The sequence below is a fragment of the Rattus norvegicus genome, chromosome 1 (genome assembly GCF_021556685.1).
Source record: "Rattus norvegicus strain SHRSP/BbbUtx chromosome 1, alternate assembly SHRSP_T2T, whole genome shotgun sequence".
Taxonomy (NCBI): Eukaryota; Metazoa; Chordata; class Mammalia; order Rodentia; family Muridae; genus Rattus; species Rattus norvegicus.
The window spans coordinates 273,781,588-273,795,418 of NC_141534.1; the positions used below are offsets into that span (position 1 = coordinate 273,781,588).

Here is a 13,831-nt window from a genome sequence, read left to right on the forward strand (position 1 = left end):
GTCTCTCTCTCTCTCTGTATGTGTGTGTCTCTCCATCTCTGTCTCTTACATCTCTGTCTATCTCCCATGCTTCCCCTACTCACTTTCTCCTTCCATAGAACAGAACCTGACTGACTTCTTCATTTTCCATTTTCACTGGGGCCATGGCTATTATCAACACGGGGCCTCCGAATGATGGTGCAGTGAGTAGCAGAGCACACAGGGATTTCTTGAGCAGAGATAAAGAAATGTCTGCGATTAAGAAGCATGGAGGTGCCCAGCACCTATTGAGATCTGGTTATTTCATCCCAAGATTGGACAAACCTGGACCTTCTCAGCTCTTGTAGTCTAGCAATTCTTTGGTGAGGGAACGTGGTATAGAGAGAACAACTACCAAGAAAGATTTGGACCACAGACAGGACAAGAGTGCATTGGAGGGGTGAAATTAAATCAGAGGTTTCTTGTTAATTAGAGAAACCAGGAAAACCCCCCATGCTGCATTGTGCCAGAGAAGCAGACAGAGAGAGACAAGGAAGAAGTTCTGTAATGCTGTCTTAGAGTTTCTATTCCTGCATAAACATCAAGACCAAGAAGCAAGTTGGGGAGGGAGGGGTTTACTCAGCTCACACTTCCACATTGCTGTTCATCACCAAAGGAAGCTAGGACAGGAACTCACACAGGGTAGGAAGCAGGCGCTGATGCACAGGCCATGGAGTGAAGCGACTTACTGGCTTGCTTCCCCTGGCTTGCTCAACTTGTTTTCTATTAAAACCCAGGACCGGGGTTGGGGATTTAGCTCAGTGGTAGGTGCTTGCCTAGGAAGCACAAGGCCCTGGGTTCGGTCCCCAGCTCCAAAAAAAAAAAAGAAAAAAGAAAAAAAAAACCCAGGACCACCAGCAAAGGGATGGCACCATCTATAATGGGCTGGGTCCTCCTCCCTTGATCACTAGTTGAGAAAATGCCTTATAGCTGTATCTCACGGAGGCATTTCCTCAACTGAGGCTCCTATTTCTGTGATAATTTCAGCTTATGTCAAGTTGACACACAGGTATTGACACACCAGCCAGTACAAGTGCCATAATATAGGCTCTAGATTATTACTTGGATAATTATGATGACAATTATAATTTGGAGCCAAGGTCAAGTTCCAGTTGTACTAGAAGCTGTCTGACACTGATAGCCACAACACTTCCTCCAAGGAGTCAGACTGGACTGGATATTGGCTCCTGATCATTCATTCATTGATATATCCTGTCGGGGTTCTTTGTAATTCTGAAACTTCTATTTTTAGATTTGTTTATCAGCTTTATCATAGGTTGACCCCAGTGTTGGAGCTATTAAGGCCCTATTAAATACTGGTCATGTGGATAAAAATGAGATTGATCAGGGTGCGGTAAGAGAACGTTCTCGCAATTATGATGACCTGAGTTCTGCCTTGAGATTGACAGGGTGGAAAGACTTAATACAAATTATCCTCTCACCTTCATATAAACCATATATGGCCTAGGAGCATCCATACACACACACATGTCCACGAGCAAAATAAAGGCAAACAAAATTATTTGTTAAATGGACGAGTGACTGTGAAGTTGATCTTGGCAGGAGCTGAGCACTGGAGGAGACACCTGATAATAGTGGAGAGAACAGGGGCTATGGACTCTAAAAGTGACAGGATTTCAGTGTGTTTTCTTGAAAAAATGTGACCTAATAGGGAGAGCATCATGCAGATCCTAAGATAATTGTAGGGACCAGGGACCCTGAAAGCAAGCTCAGCAAACTGAGTCTTCAAAGCAAAGGTGTCTTGAGAATGCAGGTCGCACTCAAAGCTCCTGCATTTGCCCATCTCTTATGTGACATCTTACTGTGACCTTCTCATGGAAGCCATCTGGCCTCTCCTGTTACAGCTCTCTACACAGGTGAAGGGACAGGGTTCCTGGTATCCCAGATGAGCTCCAGAATTCATGCTGTGCTTTTCCATAAGGACAAAGACAGAACAGAAACAGCAGAGGTGACTTTGCCCTGACTCCTGGCCATTGGCTCCTATCACTTTTCTCTAATCACTTCTCTTACAATAAGAACTTTGATCGACCACAGGTTCCCCACCTACTTGTTTTGGTTTAAATACCTGCCTGAACAAGACTCACACATTCCGCTTCCCACTGGTGAAACGTGGTCTTCCTAGCTGCACAGACTCCGGCCTGAGAGCTGATCATGCCACAGAACCAACTGCACAGCTGGCTGAATGCTATGCTCTTTGGGCTCCTGCTTCTTGTTCATGTGCAGGGTAAGGCTAACTAAACTGGCATTAGGGAATGACTGGAGTCAGAGCTGCCAAGTTCTGCCTGTCAGAGCTGAGCTTCTGAGAAGAAAGGCATGGAAGGTAGGGGCTGATGGAAATGATACATAGTGTTTCTTAACCTGTGAGTCATGCCCATTGAAACCCCATATTTCTTATGGTATTAGAACCATCCAGTCCATACGTTTATTTTTATTACAACTTCCTAACTATAATGTTACCCTTGATTGGTTTCTCAGTTCTTAAGAGCATCAGAAATATGTCATTTCCAATGGCCATGACCCACAAGTTGGGGACTGGTGCAATAGATAAAAATATGAGAAATGTGCCTACCACTTCCCTGACAAAAGCACACATATTTTGTGGACCCACCAGCATGAGACAGTCAGAGACACCTAAGTTCATTCTATACTGAAGAGACAGCTTACTACTAGAAGCTCTAGAGAGAATAGCAGACAGTTCAAGGAAAAATGTGGAGGTATTTTCCCCTCTTCAGTGTCTGGCTATGACTGTAGCTACTACTGAACTTTGTATAACAGTGACAATAATCATGACTTCATGTGGTCAAACGACTCTGAGTCTGTGACCACTTTGGTCAGAGAAATGCTCTGGTACCCTTCAAATGGGTAGTAGGAAAGGTTCTTGGGCCTGAAGGATAGGGTAACTCTCACATTCATACCCCACAGGTGAACTTTGAGGCCCTGGGTTCCCTTCTCCTGTGCCCTGGTGACAATGAGATGGGAATATCACAACATGCTGGCAGCTGATTATAGAAAACTAACCCTGAGCCATCTCCCTTCAGGTCAGGACTCACTGGAGTCCAGCCCCATCAGGACCACACACACTGGCCAGGTCCAAGGCAAGCTCATCCATGTGAAGGACACTAAAGCTGGTGTCCACACCTTCCTGGGAATTCCCTTTGCCAAGCCTCCTGTAGGACCACTGCGCTTTGCACCTCCTGAGGACCCTGAGCCTTGGAGTGGTGTGAGAGATGGGACCTCACAGCCGGCCATGTAAGTTCTGGGACTCAGGGGATTTCAGGCACTGGGGAAAACTGTGCTCTGAGCTTTGGACCAGGCTGAAATGTCTCCTCCCTCTCAGCTACACAGAAGTTTTTTTCTCTTTGTGGATAAGTGCCCCATGTGTTTTTCTGGAAATGTGCTAAGGCTTAGTAGAACAACTGGGCCAGGCTTCTGGGTCAGAGCTTGGCACTCATGGGGAACTAGATGCAGGTACTACTTTTTCCATTAATTTGTTTATTCACATGACATCACAATCCCAGTCCCCCCTCTCCTCCAAGTCCTCCCGTATATAGCCCCTCTTTCATCTTCCTCCCCTTCACCTCTAAGAACAGGGAGATCCCTCACAATGAAGCAACACACCCTGGTACCTCATGTCACTTCAGGACTATGCTTGTCCTCTCCTACTGAGGCCAGACAAGCTATCCCAGTTAGGGAAATAGGATCCAGACACAGGCAACAAAGTCAAGGTAAGCCCCTGCTTTCATTGTTGAGGACCCACTTGAAGACCAAGGTGCACATCTTCTACAAATGTGCAAGGGGCCTAGGTCCAGCCCGTGTATGCTCTTTGGTTGATGGTTCAGTCTCTAAGAGTCCCCAAGTTTCCAGGTTAGTTGGCACTGTGTGTTTTCTTGTGGAGTCCCTATCCTCTCTGGGTTCCTCAACTCTTCCCCCACCTCTTCCACAAGACTTCCCAAACTCCATTTAATGTTTACTGTGGGTCTCTGCATCTGTTTTGGTCAGTTGCTGGGTAAAGTCTCTCAGAGGACAGTTATGCTAGGTTCCTGTCTGTGAATTCAAGCTGTCAGAAACAAGCATAGCCTGAAGCTCCAAGGAGGAAGGCAGACCTGCCACATGTCTGAACAGATCTTCTGAGGACAGACAGCTCAGACCATTCCCCATAGATTGGCAGGGGTTGTCTGTCTCACAAGGGAAATCTGTTTATCCAGGCCAGCAGTGACTAATATAGATGTCAACAATGTCTTCACATGTTGTTTCATTGTGACAAGGCTTTGACCAACAAAGAGGCATAAAGGACTCACATTGTGTCCCTGTGAATCTAATACCTCTGCAGACACTGTTTATTGTTTCCACTGGCCACACACAGACCTTTGTGGAGATGTGACTGAGTGGCACATTCATCAAAGTTGAGTTCACAGTGGTCTCCAATGAATCCAAGTGCATAGTCATAGAAGTGAACCCCAAGAGCATTCTGACATGTGATACCATGTAGACATGACTGGGATCCACAGAATTTCGAACTCCCAGTTTATACCGGAATACTCTTAAGGATGGACATGTGTGTATCTTTCTATATATTGAGGCATACAGAACCATTCATGCAGGGATAAGAAACATTTATCCACCTTCGAGTCACAATGCCTGTCTTGATATTCATATACACAGAAGCAGGAATAACCATTGATTCCATCCAGGCACAAGACCCCATTGTGGCAAGGTCTGAAAGCACTCTCATTCTGATCTGTCTCCTGAAAACCTTCCAGCATCTCCAGCAGGGCAGATATAGACCTGCTGTTTGGGGTTTGTGTGACAGGTGCCTCCGTGTTGGCAGGCATTCCTCCCACAGGAATCAGTGGCCGTTTCCCAGGTCAGCTCGCTCTATCTATGATGATATTGAACTGCAGACACTCTTGAGAACAGAGATAAAATTGTTCACAGATTCAAATTAAGTCCCGTGTCCTCTGCCTCAGTAGGAGGTATCTCCAGGCATGAGTTAATGTTACCTATTAGGCATCAATCTCCCCTGAAGCCAGGAGAATACACTTCAGGTCCTGAGGAGTGTAATAGTGATCAATACTTGCTAACTCCACCCTCATGGTCACTGTGACAACCTATGTGCCATTGACAAGGGAACAAGTATATGTAATTAATTTCCTCTGGAGCACTTTAGGCAAGAGAAGTTCCCTGAGAGTCTGTACATGCAATGACTACTCCCTACCCTTTAGGGCAACATTGTCCATTGAATCTTCTAGAGACTGTGAGTCCAACATTCCAATATTGGAAAGTTTGTTTTCTGTTGCTGTAATAAAGTACTGACAAATGCAACTTAGGGGAGAAGGCTACTATTAGAGGCTCCAGATTTCAATCCATCACTGGGGGAAACCCAGTGGAACAAAACTACAGGAGCTGCTCACATCACAGCCGTGTCCAGGAACAGAGACTAGAAAATGCTAGCATGTCTGCTAATGCTTGGCTCACTTTTCTCATACAATTGCATGAATGTCACTACAGACAGCCAATATTTCCATAAAATGTTTGTCACAGACTCAGAAAGATAAAAAGTCAGTCTCCACAGGACTGGCGGCCTCCCCAAAAATTTGGCTCCAATGCAGATTTCACAGGTCCTGTCGCCTTTTCATTGGTTGGAAAGGACATAGAGAGAGAATATGCATTCACAGGCACCATAGGGAGCAGCAGCTGAATGTGGTTGAAATAAAATCTGCAGGCTCATATTGGGTATTGATTGCCATTCATGTCGTGGAATATCTGTCTGCTCTTTTCATCAGGTGTCTGCAAAATCTTGAACTACTGTACCCAGAGGGAATGAAGGAGATGAAAGTGAACCTGTTTCCCTTCTCTATGTCTGAGGACTGCCTGTATCTCAACATCTATGTGCCAGCCCATGCCCAAGAGGGCTCTAACCTGCCTGTGAGTGTCAGGCTGTGGCCAGCTTAGGGAGAGGGCATTTTGTCAAGACGATTAGAAGAAACAAAAGCAACCCGAGTTCCATTGCAGGGCGGACCCTGATGAAAATCTTAGCTTATTTGGGTCAAAGAAGGCCATCTCAGCCACACAACGCAGCTGAAACCTGAGTATGGGACACAGAGCACTGGAGCACTGAGCTATCAAAGGCTCTTTGATAAAACCAGAAATCATTCTACAACTTGTGCTCTGCAGAACCACTTAGGGGCTCAAGACCTCAACACTGAAGTCACCCAAACATATACTTTTGGATTATCTGTTTAGACCATGACAGTTGGTGATCCTTTCCATTTTCAATCTGGAGAGAGAACCATAGAGACACTCCTCTTTGTTCCACTGTGAAAAGCCTGAGTAATGATGACATCACTCTGTACAAAGAGGCATTAATTCAAAGTGCAACACATGTTAGGAATGGGGAGTAGAAATACACTAGTGTGAATACTAGAGAGCTCTGGCTATGACCAAAGCCCTGAAGTCCTGAAGATTTTTATGTATTTCTGTAGCTGCACATACTCTAGTAAGCAGACCAGAGAGCTTTAATAGTCTAGGAGCTTCCTAGTGTCTCTTTTGACTTCTCCAGGTGATGGTGTAGATCCATGGTGGTGGGCTGGTTGCAGGCATGACTTCCATGTATGTTGGATCTACACTGGTAGCGACTGAGGATGTAGTGGTGGTCACTATTCAATATCGTGTTGGTGTTTTGGGCTTCTTCAGGTGAGTCTGTGGCTGGGGTGGACAATGGTTGCTGATCACAACCTAGACATCCCTTTGATCCATGTATCTTCCACTTCTCAGCACTGGAGACCAGCATGCCAGAGGCAACTGGGGATACCTGAACCAAGTGGCTGCCCTACGCTGGGTCCAGCAGAACATCGCCCACTTTGGTGGCAATCCTAACCGTGTCACAATTTTTGGCTAATCTTCAGGTGGCACAAGTGTGTCTTCACATGTTGTGTCCCCCATGTCTCAAGGGCTCTTCCATGGTGCCATCATGGAAAGTGGTGCCTTACCGTATCTCCAACACCTCTGAGACAGTCTCTACTGTAAGTGCTCTCAGCCCTGCTGCCTCAGCCTTTATACTCTGGTACTCTAGTGTTCTGTTCATTGGGGAAATCAAGGACCACAGAAAATAGCTTCTTCCTAATCATTTCAGAGAAATTCAGGGGTTAGCATATACTTACCTCTACTTCATACTGAGTGACTATGTTATAGTCCTTGAAGCTTCTGTCATTGGCAAAATAAGTAAGCATCTGCGTGGGAGCTGCTACATTGATTTTTAAGAGTGCTTGGAGTGCAAGCCTGAAGACATAATTTCAAATACCCAGAATCCCCTAAGGGCTAGAGATAGTAACACCTAATGGTGTTCCTCTGCTGAGGTGGGAGCCAGAGAGGAGAGAATCTCTGAATGCTCACAGACCAGCTTAGGTAGTATAGGCAGCCAAAATGAAAAGACACCCTGTTAAATAAGAGGGGCAGGAAGACTGATATTTTCTACTCTAACCTTCATGTACAATACTCAACAGACTTACTCCTTTCCTCATATATAAAATAAAAAAGGCCAATGGAAAAAACAAAACTACCCTAACAAAAAGAACAGTTATGCAGGTAGAAAAGGTCAGGCTTCCTGGCTGTCATCTTTGAGCAATAGGACAATGGGAACATTTATTTATTCCGATCCACGCAACACACACTATATATAGTGTGGAAATTAGGCACAACAGCATCAGCTTGGAATTGAGAACTCATCTCCATACTTGTTCCTTTTGCAGACGGTGTCCAAGCTCTATGAATGTGAGGCCATGGACTCAGAGGCCCTGGTGCACTGCCTGAGAGGCAAAAGTGAAGCAGAGATTCTGGCTATTAACAAGGTTGGGAGAATTGTGTGTTTGGGAGAACGTGGTCTACAGGATGTGGGATTCTGAACCAAATACCTCATCTTTATGCCTTTGTGTTCTTTCAGTTCTGTGTGCAAAATGAATATCAAGATAGACTTATCTAAGTGTAGATTCTCTTCCAGGGTGAGCAGATCACACTGAAACAAGTGAGAAATGAGAAAACAGGGAGGTAACTCAGTGGACATCAGGATATTTATTTTATTAACCTTCAGCATTGACCTTTAATGCTACTCAGGTCTTCAGACTGATACCTGCTGTGGTGGATGGAGAGTTCCTACCCAGGCATCCCAAAGAGTTGTTGGCATCTGAGGATGTTCACCCTGTCCCCAGCATCATTGGTGTCAACAATGGTGAATATGGTTGGAACATCCCCAGGGTGAGGCACAGTTCCAATTATCTGGGAACCTGGAAGCTCATATGCTAAGCAGATGTATTGATGGAAATGCAATACATCTTTAATCCAAGTCCATCATACCCCACACTTAAGACTGTTTTCTGCCTCCCAGCTCACAGGCTCTGCTCAGACAATAAAGGAGATAACCAGAGAGAATATGAAGGCTGTTCTGAAAAATACAACAGCAGGACTGGTGAGATATTTCTGGTCCTGTCCTAATAGTCTGATCCCTAATATCTCTATTATATTTCTCTATTAATAAAATAGCATCACTATTAATAAAATTCAGTATATGTGTATGATTTGGTATGGGATTACCTCAGATCATGAACCCTTTTACCTATACCCTATGTCATCCCCAGCACCATTCTCCTAATACTGAAGGCAGTTGCCTACCTAACCCACAATATTCCAACTTCATTCTTCCTGATCTCCATGGTATAGTTGCTGCCTCGTAACTGTAGTGACCTGCTAATGGAAGAGTACATGGGGGACACTGAAGATCCCCAGACCCTCCAAGCACAGTTCACAGAGATGATGGAAGACTTCATCTTTGCAAACCCTGCTCTCCAAGTAGCACATTTTCAAAGTGAGCACATCTGTTTCAAGGCTTAGGGGAGAGGCTCAGAGATAGGAGTCATGGGTGAACACTGTGGAATGCTGTGGTGCTCAGATCTCCTCATGTCTAGTTTAAGTAGTGAGATCTGGGTACAGAGGAGAAAATGTGTTGCAGATACCCTATTGACTTAATAAAACCACTCAGCTAGGAAAGCCATGAGCACTGATGAGTCAAGGACTTTTCCATAGCTAGTGCTCCTGCCTGGGGCTCCCTCTCTCATCTAACTTTCGTGATTCCAGGTAACTTTTTATCAAGGTATCTTGTCACCCCACTTGAATCAGAAAAAAATTTCAGGTGAGAGGCCACTATGTCACTCTTTGTTCCACCTCCAGGTTTCCATGCTCCTGTCTACTTCTATGAGTTCCAACATCAATCTAGCTTCTTCAAGGGTATCAGGTCACCCCATATGAAGGCTGACCATGCTGATGAAGTTCCTTTTGTTTTTGGGTGCATGCTCTTTGGAATGAAACGGGAGTCTTCATTTTTGTTGTTGTTGTTGTTGTTGTTGTTGTTGTTGTTGTTGTTGTTTTAACTGAATGAGGTTCAAGATGACTTTCTGGATGACTGCTGAGCTCTCAATCCATTTGAGAATATCTAGTTCTAGGCAAGGACAAAATCAAATGTATACCAAATCATGGCCAAATAATCTATAACCAGTTTAGAATCTGTACCCTTCCCAGTCTAGCCTGTGGTGGAGGATCGGACAGCACATTGGGGCAGGAATTCACTTAGAGGCTTGCGTGGGTCTTGGCCACTGGATAATGAAGAAGTGAGGCAGTAAAACAATAGTTTGGGGTCCACCAAGAGTTGGGATTGTGAGTGTTGCATGTAGTAGCATACACTGGGATTTTTGTCTTTCTCATGACTTCAGTTGTAATCACTGAAGAAGAGGAGCTGCTGAACCAGAGGATAATGAAGTACTGGGCCAACTTTGCAAGAAATGGGTGAGAACACACTTCTTTCCCAACATGCCAGTTGTGTGTTTTTATCTATGGCTCAATTTTAGATGGTGACTTTCTTAGACTACATGAATCTTTGTTCACATGATGGAGTCTTCTCTACCAATAGCCCATTTATACAAATATCTTGCAGTTGTCAGTACTGGCCATCTCACTGATGGGCTAAAGTGCTGTGGTAGTATTTTTTAGATCTTGCCTCTTAGAATGAGACATAAAAGAGCTCATGTAGTCTTCCTCCACATGAAGCAGAAACTAGCGAGTGACACTTGTCTGTGCATATCACAATAACTTCCCATCAGTCTTCTTAACCCCTGTCCTTCTTGTTCCACTGCCATGACCCAAAACAGGGGATCAGGCTTTGGACCAGAGTGATCTCACCCTTCTTTGCTTGATGGCATTTCCACAGGAATCCCAACAGCGAGGGTCTACCCTACTGGCCCATGCTGAACCAAGACAAGCAGTATATGCAGCTGGACATCCAGACTGCTGTGGGCTGAGCACTAAAGTCCACAAGGCTGAAGTTCTGGACCAAGACTCTGCCCCAAAAGATTCAAGAGTTAAATAGATCTGAAAATATGCACAAAGATATGTAGTGCCCTAGGTGAGGAATGGTTTGTGGGGTTGTATGCTGAGGTAGTCAGCTTCAAGTTCCCAAATTATATTGAGATTCCTGAGTTGATTCTAATATTCACATAACCTCCATACTTGTCTGTTTTTTTAATTTACCACAAATTTTCTTCATGTGACTCTTTATCAAGTTGCATCATCTTTGGTTAGACCCACTCAATTAGTGCTTCCATAACTGTGTGTTTGTGAGCCCCACAATGCCCCATCTCCTTTCACAGATCACTGGAACTAGTTCCCTTTATTCTTGCTTTCTTAATTTCTCATCCTCACTCTCCTTTTCTCTATGATCTCTTTGAGTGTGAGGCCAGAGATGGGAGGGACTGTGAGAGTCAGCCTAATGTAAGAGTGTTTTTGAGGTATACCCAAACCCCAGTGATTTCTTCCTGAGTTTAGAAAGAGTAGGACTGCTTCTCCCCCACCCTCTACACACACACCCTGTGGCCTCATGAGGTCATGTCCTGCAGGACTTGGAATTCTTCCTTATGTACCCAGGTCCCAGGCTATAATATAATCTAACCCCAAAGACCCCTACCCTCTCTCTAATGGTTTAATTATCCTTTGTCCCCCCCCCCCAATTAAATCAAGCTGTCTTCCAAAAGTTGTTTCCTGAGATTCTGTTCTAGATACAGTCATGCTACCTGAGGTCGCTCCACCTATAGCCATTGCTGTCTTGCTTCCCTTCTCAGATTTCAATGGCCATGATTGTGGGCAGGCCAAGCAGTGAGGGGCAAGGAGTGGAGATTCCACCCTACGTGTTCTTATCACCTCACAGTGTCCAACTCAATATGTGTTAACTCTCCTGCCTTTCTGTGGTGCACAATAACATTACAAGTTCCTGTGTTAACCCCCCTTTTCAAGATTTATGCACTCCTGTAATGATAGTTCCCCAGGTTTATGTCTATGATCCAGAAGAACTTGCTTTACAGGTGGGAGGGGAACGAAAGAGGGAGGTTTTGGGTCTTCTTGGACTGTCTCTCATAATCTCACTGAGGGTTATGGGAACCACTGGAACAGCCCCCATTCAAAGACACTATCTGGCTGTTGACTTCCAGGATAAGTTTGACCAGGCCATGGTCTCCACCTTTGACAGCCTCCAGTCCTTTCAACTTTAGATAACCTCCATTGTGGGGATTCCCTTACAAGACAGGAGAGCTCTCAACCTGTGACAGCTGAGCAAAGAGGAACTTGTGTTGTCCTAGGGGAGAAATGCTGTTTCTATGTTAAAGACTCTGGGCTAGTTGAACAAAACATACAGGCATTTAAGAATCTCCCACTACATTTCTGAGCCTGTTATGATCTGAGTACCTCCAGAAGTAGCTTGTCTTCTTCCCCTCTGTCTTAGTCAGGGTTTCTATTCTTGCACAAACATCATGACCAAGGAGCAAGTTGGGGAGGAAAGAGTTTATTCAGCTTACACATTCACATAGCTGTTCATCACCAAAGGGAGTCAGGACTGGAATTCACATAGGGCAGGAAGCAGGAGATGCGGAGGCCGTGAAGAGATGTTACTTACTGACTTGCTCCCTCTGGCTTCCTCAGCTTGCTTTCTTATAGAACCTAAGACTACCAGCCCAGGGATGGAACCACCCACAAGGGGCCCTCCCCACTCCCTTGATCACTAATTGAGAAAATGCCTCAATGCTGAATCTTATGGAGGCATTTCCTCAACTGAGGCTCCTTTCTCTGTGATAATTCCAATCTGTGTCAAGTTGACACATAAAATCAGCCAGTACACCCTCCTTCACTTCATACTGGCCATTGGGACCTTCCTCCTCCTAGATTCCTATTTCATAATTTCTAAAACAGCAACTCACCAACATTGACAAAATCACTAACAACTGGGTTCTTGTTAAATAACAAACCATTCCCCAACTAGAAGCTGACAACTATGAAGATACATTATCTTTATGAAATGCAAGTGGAGAGATATAGAGTCAGGGAGCCATGGGATCTAGGGATCTGGTCCCAAATAAGAGTGGAGTTGAGGCATACTCAAACCCCAGAATCCTGACCCTGAGATCAGCCTGAATAGTACTGATTCCCCCCTGCCCCTGTCCTGCATGTCCTTATGAACACCTCCTTATGCCTCCACCCTTGCCATGCAGAGGATGCTACACATACAGGTAGCCAGGTTTCATGGGGAAATTCCTCCTGATGCAAAAGAAGGACCAGGGTCCCAGCCAATAATGTACTCTTGCCCCGAAGATCCCTACCCACTATCCAAAGGTTTAAATAGCCTTTGTTTCTCCCATTAAATCAAGCTGTTCTCACTGAAGCTGTCTCCCAAGAGTCTGTTCTCATGAGGTCAGGCTACCTGAGGTCCCCCCCACCTTAGGACATTGCACTTCACTTCCCCTCTCAGGATCACAATGTGAGGGACATGGAATGGAGCCTGAATGACATTTAAGTAAAGCAGAAGTTTTGGAGAATGCTGATATGTGTTTTCTAGAGAACCCGTATCACATGGGTGGCCATGTCAAAAATCACATGCCTTCTCTCATCAAGTTCATATTTTTGGAGACCATGCATAAGGTCTCTAACAAGTTTGCTGTGTGTGCTACTTGACTCAAAAATTATATCTTTTGTTTTAAAAAAGATGGGATAATTAATAGTTCTCATGAGCCAGGCCTCTAATAGGCCTCACTCTTACTAATATCCCATAGGAGCCCAAGTTTCAATATAGACAAATGATTCATAGGTGCTTTCAAAACACAACATATTGAGATTCCCATGTCAATTACTGGAGTTGAAAACATCTTAAAGTGTCTCTACCTATTGTGTTTGTAGATTTAATGTCACCTACAGCTTAATTTAAGATATCTGTCCATTCTTGGATATTGATTTATTTTTTCCACCCTTCCCATCACCAAACCTCATTCATCTAATCTGCTCCAAAGTAATTACTGGCATAATTTTATATATGAAGTAAGTTCGGGTTATATCATCTCCTCAAGTCTTGGACATTGTGTGTGCATGTGCGTGTGCATGTGTGTGTGTGTGTGTGTGTGTGTGTGTGTGTGTGTGTGTATGCCTTTGTGTGCCTGGGGTGCTTATGCATTCATTCATGTACATGTTGTGTGTGTGTGTATATGTGTATGTATGTAGTTTTGGGTGTTCTTTATGGTTATGTTGTATGTATATGTCAGTGCGCATGCGTGCATGCTTTCATACATTTTGGGCATGTGTATGTGGCTTTGTGTGTGTGTGTGTGTGTGTGTGTGTGTGTGTGTGTGTGCATCTCCATGTGTGCATGAGATGCATTTGTGTGCCTTAGTGTATGTGTTTGTGTGTGCGTGTGTGTGTGTGTGTGCATCTCCAT

General features: G+C 44.6%; 1 pseudogene; it reads left to right on the top strand.

Moving 5' to 3' along the window:
* Positions 1 to 2,190: 2,190 nt before the first annotated feature.
* Ces2c-ps1 (carboxylesterase 2C, pseudogene 1) lies at positions 2,191 to 10,478 on the top strand (annotated as a pseudogene).
* Positions 10,479 to 13,831: the final 3,353 nt, after the last annotated feature.